We start from the raw sequence: 7,326 nt of genomic DNA on the forward strand, positions 1-7,326 counted from the left end.
TGTGCTACCGGGGACTGTCACAGTAGCCACTGCCCACAGGATCTGCTGAAGGGGCTGTTGTAGAGGGTGGAGGAGGCTGGACTGAGAAGGGAAGGCTGGTTAGAATAGCTGGTAAGCCACAAAATCCCAGTCATAGACTGGGGGGAGGTTTAGACTTTTCCATCCCCAGAGTGCAGCCAGAGACTCGGGCAGTGCCACTTTCATTGCTGTTACGAGGAAGAGTCAGATAAAATGACTCCAATTTGTTTTCGAGATCCAGGCAGCTGCATCTGGGCATCAAATCAAATAATCTTAGAAGATCAGGGTTGGAAGGGACCTCATGAGGAATTCTAGTCCAAACCTAAGTTCTGATGGACTAGACACAACTAAATCATCCCAGCCAGAGCTTTGTCAAGCCGGGCCTTAAAAAACATCTAAGGATGGAGATTTTACCACCTCCCTAACCCATTCCAGTGCTTCACCACACTCCTATGTTTTTCCTAATATCCAACCTAGACCTCCCCTACTGCAACTTGAGACTGTTGCTCCCATGGTTGGACTTTTCCTCGGGGAGTTCATGCTGACTTTTCCTGATCAACTACCTCTCTTCCAAGTGCCTCAAAATGGTTTCCTTAAGGACCTGCTCCATGATTTTTGCAGGGATTGAGGCTAAATTGACTGGTCTGTAGTTCCTCAGATCCTCCTTCTTCCCTTTTTCGAAGATGGGCACTATATTTGCCTTTTCCAATCACCCAGAACCTCCCCCAATCGCCATTAGTGTTCAGAGATAATGGCCAGTGGCTCTGCAATCACATCAGCCATCTCCCTCAGCACCCTTGGATGCACTGCATCCGGTCACATGGACTTGTGCAAGTCCAGCTTATCTATATAGTCCTCACCCTGTTCTTTCAGTGCTGAGGGCTATTAACCTCCTCCCCATTCTGTGCTGTCTAGTGTGGTAGTTTGGGAGCTGACCTTGTCTGTGAAGAAGATGAGAAAAATACATACAATACTTCAGATTTTTCCACATCATCTCCCTAGGTTACCTTCCCCATTCAGTAAGGGGCCCACACTTTCCCTGACCTTCTTCTTGTTATTAATATAGCCGTAGGAAACCTTCTTGTTACCCTGTTACTTGTGTTACTGGACCCCTAGGTGTCAGTACTAGCACCCCATTGGCCTCCCATTCTGAGCAGCTCTGGGACCTCTGCTTGGGGGGCTATGCTGGTTCTATGGAAGAGGGAACTCCTGGAAATGGCCTGTCTGTGGCAACCCATCCATGCATGGAACAATCTAAGAACACAAGAACGGCCGTATTGGGTGAGATCAATGGTCCATGGAGCCCAGTGTCCTGTCTGCCGACAGTGGCCGGTGCCAGATGATTCAGAGGGAGTGACCAGAACAGTGAAATTTAGCAAGTGATCCATCCCCTGTCTCCTAGGCCCAGCTTCTGGCAGTCAGAGGTTCAGAGACACCCAGAGCACAGGGTTGCCTCCCTGACCAGCTTGGCTGATAGCCATCGATGGACCTGTCCTCCGTGGACCATTGTAATTCTTTTCTGAGCCCAGTTATACTTTTGACCTTCACAACATTCCCTGACAATGAATTTCACAGGGTGCCTGCCCGGTGTGGGACAAAGATCTTCCTTTTTTTTTTTAAACTTGCTGCCTCTTTATTTTATTGGCTGACCCCTGGCTCTTGTTTTATGAGAAGAGGTAAATAACACTTTCTTATTCACTTTCTCCACACCAGTAATGATTATATAGATCTCTATCAGAACCAATTAATAAGCCTAGTCTTATTAATCCCTCCTTATATGAAAGCTGTTCCACCCCCCTAATTGTTTTTGTCACCCTTCGCTGTACTATTTTCAATTCAAATATATCGTTTTTGAGTTAGGCGACCAGAACTGCATGCAGTATTCAAGATGTGGGCAAACCATGGGATTATACAGTGGTATTATGATATTTTCTGTTTTATTATCTATCCTTTTTCTCATGGTTCTTAACATTCTATTAGCTTTTTTGATGACTGCTGCACATTGAGCGGATGCTTTCAAGGAACAATCCACAGAGATTCCAAGATCTCTTTCTGGAGTGGTAACAGCTAATTTAGACCCTATCATTTTATATGTATAATTGATATTATGTTTTCGAATGTGCATTCCTTAGCATTTATCAACACTGAATTTCATCTGCCATTTTGTTGCCCAGTCGCTCAGTTTTCTAAAATCCCTTTGTAATGCTTCACAGTCAGCACTGGGCTTAACTATCTTGAATTGTTTTGTATCATCTGCAAACTTTGCAACCTCACTGTTTACCTTTTCTCCAGATCACTTATGAATGTGTTGAACAGTATTGTTCCCATTACGGACCACTGGGGGACACCACTATTTACCTCACTCTAACCTGAGAACTGGCCATTTATTCGTACTCTGTGTTTCCTATCTTTTAACCCGTTACTGGTATACAGAGGACCATTTCTCTTATGCCATGACAGCTTACTTTGCTTAAGAGCCTTTGGTGAGGGAGCTTGTCAAAGGCTCTCTGAAAATCTAAATACAATATATCTATGGATTACCCTTGTCCACGTGTTTGTTACCCTCTCAAGGAATTCTAGTAGATTGGGGAGGTATGATTTCCCTGTACAGAAATCATGTTGACTCTTCCCTAACAAATCGTGTTCATCTATGTGTCTGATAATTCTTTACTATAGTTTCAGCCAGTTTGCCTGGTAGGAAGTTAGGCTTACTGACCTATAATTGCCAAGATCGTCACTGGAACCTTCTTTAAAAATTGTCGTCACTTTAGCTATCCCCAAGTCATGTGGTACAGAAGCTGATTTAAATGATAGGTTCTATTACAGTTAGTAGTTCTACAATTTCATGTGTGCATACCTTCAGAAATCTTGGATGAATCCCATCTGGTCCTGTACTCATATATTACTGTTTAATTTATCAATCCCTGATGATAAGCGCTCTTTGAGAGCTACGGTTTATTATTAAGCCCTGGGTGAAGGATCCCTGTATAGCTAACTGCTGGGTCCCATCCCACTCCAGGCCCACAGTGCTTGGGCATGGCTTTGGTGGTGCTAAATACACAACGTACCATATCCAACTGCCTATTTTAGCCTGAAAGTGCCCAGAGATCATATTCTTCTCTGGGTTCTTCACATCCCCAGGCACACGCCCGTCCCTTGCAGAGACTGAAAAATAATAATAATAAATACTGCTCTATACCCAGAACCCATGACAATCGAGTGAGTTTGATCTTGGCATATTTTATTTAAAGTATGTATAATGAATTCGTGGAGATCCTGGCCACCAGTTGCTGATGCTAAGGAGATTAGAAAGGTTCAAAGGACTGGACTTTTTTACGTCTGACAGAAACACACTCTTGTGCAACAAGAGCACAAAAAGGAGAAGAGTTTTGTTTTATTTTACTTAGAGGTCATTATCTTTTGCTCCTGTTCTGTGGCTGGGATAAGGAAGGAGGGTCTTGTGGGTAAGGCAGGGCACCAGGATTTAGGCAACCCATATTTAATTCCGAGGTCTGGCACAAACTCCCTGTGTGACCTTGGACCTTGAGTTGCAGAGCAGTGTCCAAATGACAGAACCAACTTGTGAGCTGGACTGGCTGGATGCTCTGCTGCCCCAGAGCTGACCCCTGAACTGTGGGGAGTTAGGATAGCAAGGAGCGAGTTACAGGGGTTTGATTTTCTGGATCTGCTGATGAACTGAACTTTCACTTGACGAAAACCCTGATTATTCTTGCACGGATGTGTTTGGTTTTCACGCTGTACACGATTGGGTTCATCGGGGCGGGACCAGCAAAGCAACTTTGCCAAGGACATTCTGAAGCAAGGGAGAAGAGCTCTTCATGTATCTGTATATCACAGACAAGCCAATCCCGGGTATGTAGGAAAGCAGGACAACGCAGACATGGGAGACGCAGGTGTTCAGTGCCTTGAGGCGCTCCACATGGGACGCAATGTTCAGCACTGTTTTGAGGATCATCACATATGATAGGAGGATGAGCAGGACATCCAACCCCAATGAAGAGACTGCCATAAAGAAGCCGTAGATGATGTTGACTCTGATATCAGAACAAGCCATCGTCATGACTTCCTGGTGCAGGCAGTAAGAATGGGAGAGGATGTTGACTTGACAGTATTGGTACTGTTTCAGAAGAATGGGGAGCGGGAATATTAGGGCCACCCCTCTTAGCAGAGACACTAGTCCCATCTTGGCTATTCTTGGGGGGGTTAAGATGGAAGTATATCTCAGCGGGATACAGATCGCAACAAAGCGGTCAAAGGCCATAAACAACAGCAGGGCGGATTCAATGCAGGAAAGTGATTGGATGAAGAACAGCTGGGTAAAACAGGCATCGTGGCTGATCTCCCTAGAGTTAAACCAAAATATGCCCAGTATTGTTGGCATGGTGGATATTGATAAGCCAAGATCTGTGACGGCCAACATGGAAAGGAAAATGTACATGGGCTCATGGAGGTTTGGATCTGTTTTTATAATGAACAGAATGAGTGAATTTCCTAATATTGAAGTAACGTATATGAAACAGAAGGGGATTGAAATCCAGATGCGGATGTCTTCCAGCCCAGGTAGTCCGGTGAGAAGGAACACTGCAGGTTGGAAAATGGTGTCATTGACATGTGCCATAATTCACTGGGCAGGTTTAAGGAGCTTTTACAGTTACTTCCTGCAAGGAAAAATAAGAGGAGACTAGATGATGTTGAACGAGACATCATTCTGCTCTCAGTGCAAGTCCAAAGTCCAAGAGGTCAAGAAAGATCTGCAAAAACATAGACTTAGATATATAGCACTGATAGGAAGATAGGCATTACCTGTTCTGTAAATTCCCTCTGAACCACCTGGCATTTGTCACTGTTGGAAGACAGGATCCTGGGCTAGATTGACCATTGGTGTGACCCAGTATGGCTGTTCTTATCTACACCACCTATAGAAAGATAGGTATTGCCAGACTGGATCAGACCTCTAGCGTATCTACCCCAGTATCCAGTGACTGGCACAAGGTGCTTCAGAGGAAGGTAGAAAAAGCCCTGCAATAGACAGCTAAGATATAACCTGTTAGCAGGGAAAGTTTCCTTCTGACATGCACTAGTCAGACATATTCAAATGGTTCAAATCAGGGATGTTTATAACTCTTAAAAAAATCCTCACTTCTGTGAATTTCCCAGATGCTGAGTTCAGGAACATTGACTGCAACAGCATCACTCCAGATTTACATGTATAAATTCGATCAGAACCAGGCTCGATTAACTTTCACATACCAAACACTGCCAGTGCTACACTCTAAACCCCAAGAATCCCTGCAGGAGAAGCTGAAGAGCTTTTCCTGGCTGTTGTTGACTGAATCCAGAGAGGCTGATCATCCTTCAGGCTTCTCTTTAGCCTCACAGGGCCCCATCCTCTCCCTAGGGAAAGGTTCTATATATATTTGGCAATCTATAAGCGAACATAGACAGTTACTTCATCTTGGCTGGAGAGGGGTTGGCATCACAAATTGTGAATAGTGCAAAGATTAGTTTTGTGCTCATAGGCCTTTGAGTGTGCAAGTCACTTCAGCCATGCTTGTGTAAGAGGTGATGGGCCTAAATTATATTATCTCCTTTTCTGCATCTCATCTCTACTCTTTGCTGAAACACAGACCAGCGGGTCTATTGTCTCATGACTTTTTGGAAAGTCCCATGCAAGTATTGCAGAGTTATTGTTTGAACGGCCAAAATTTAAGTGATAGAAACTACTTCTGGTCAGTTACCAGGAGACAGTATCATGCAACTGTTCACAGAAGAAAACATTAATAGAATAAGTCCATTGCAAAGAGTAGTTGGAATACCTCTGAAATACTTTCTAAAGGAAATACTTTCGATATACATGCATGTAATGAAATCTTGGTTTGTAATAATTGTATTACGATGAAAAGTTTTGCCGTTACATTTATAGAATTATACTTTCGCACACACACACGTACACCATTTTTTCCCCTCGGATCTTCTTTCAGTGATGATTTCACAGGCGAGAGGGGGACATATAACGTAACCTGGGGAATCTGCAATTCTTCTGAACCTGAAAAGATTGCAGCCTCTCAGCCCTCATTCATCCTCTTGTCAGCAAACAAAACTCTGGGATATCCTTTGCAACTAGTAGCTCCTCTGTCCTTGTATCAATAGCTGACTGGTTCCCCTTAGGGTCTCTGATGTCAATCTGCAGCCTTTATCCAGAATGGGATCATCATACACAATATTCATTCCCTGGGCTCTCACTCTCTAGTACACTGGTTTTCAACCTTTTTCATTCCCAGACAATTAAAAAATTTCAAATGAAGGTGTGAATACCTTTGGAAATCTAAGACATAGTCTGGAAACCCCAGGGGTCCATGGACCACAGGTTGAAAACTACTGGTCTAGTACAGAGTAACCCCAGCACCTGTTATTCAGCTATAATAGGGGTTTGCAACATATGGGTTTCAAAGTGAAATGCATGAGTATTCATGGAAATCAAACCTCATTTCACACATGAAAGTCGTCTATTGCTCACTCTCTCTCTCTCTCTCTCTGTGCTGTATTGATAAAATACACACCACCCTGGAACGGGATTGTGATGGACATGGAGCTGCAACAATTATGAATGTGCATAGTAAAGCCAATTCTTGGGCTGTAGAAATGGCTGTATTGGGTTAAATATCAGGATATGACCAGTATGGCTAGTCATAGTTTAATAGCAGGCTGCTGGGAAAGAAGCAGAAAGGGAAACAATAGTTCAGGAAAAGCCATCTCTCACTGAACACTTCAGGGAAGTTAAGAGACAACCCCTGAGCTTCACACTCTGAAGACCCCATTTCTTGTTTTGCCAGTGCTGGGAGTCTGTCCAGAGGTGGGGCAGCTGTTCTGAGAAGCTCCCTAGACTGACAGACGCACAGACACTGCTGGGGAAGTCAGAAAAGCCTCAGCCTGCCTGGGTCCCCGTCAGAGTGGGAGGGCTTCAGAGAGACGTACAGACTGTTGTTTTAAAAGCCACTTATTCTCTCATGTGATGCTTTATTCCTAATTTTCAAATTAAACTATACTTTGGTTCAGGAAGGCTGGCTGGTCACTCTTCTCACCACAGGACACAGACCCCCAAAGATGGGAAAATCATAGTATTCTACACCAGGAAAGGGAAAGGGACGAGGCTGACAACTGGCACTTGGAGACCAGAGGGGGCAGAGATGCAGGTAGCCTGTAACTGTGAGGGGTTTTTACAGGGCAGAACTGCTGGAGACCTCATCCAGTCAGGAAACAATTCCAGGTACATTATCTGTCTCGCTG

At 44.2% G+C, this 7,326-nt stretch overlaps 1 pseudogene; it reads right to left on the reverse strand.

Annotated features, from left to right (window-relative positions):
* Positions 1-3,722: 3,722 nt before the first annotated feature.
* On the reverse strand, positions 3,723-4,657 carry LOC137157855 (olfactory receptor 51G2-like; annotated as a pseudogene).
* Between the last annotated feature and the right edge of the window lie 2,669 nt (positions 4,658-7,326).

This window comes from Emydura macquarii, unplaced genomic scaffold, assembly GCF_026122565.2.
Source record: "Emydura macquarii macquarii isolate MOO-44397 ecotype Brisbane River unplaced genomic scaffold, CSIRO-AGI_Emac_v2 contig_1604, whole genome shotgun sequence".
Lineage (NCBI taxonomy): Eukaryota > Metazoa > Chordata > Testudines > Chelidae > Emydura > Emydura macquarii.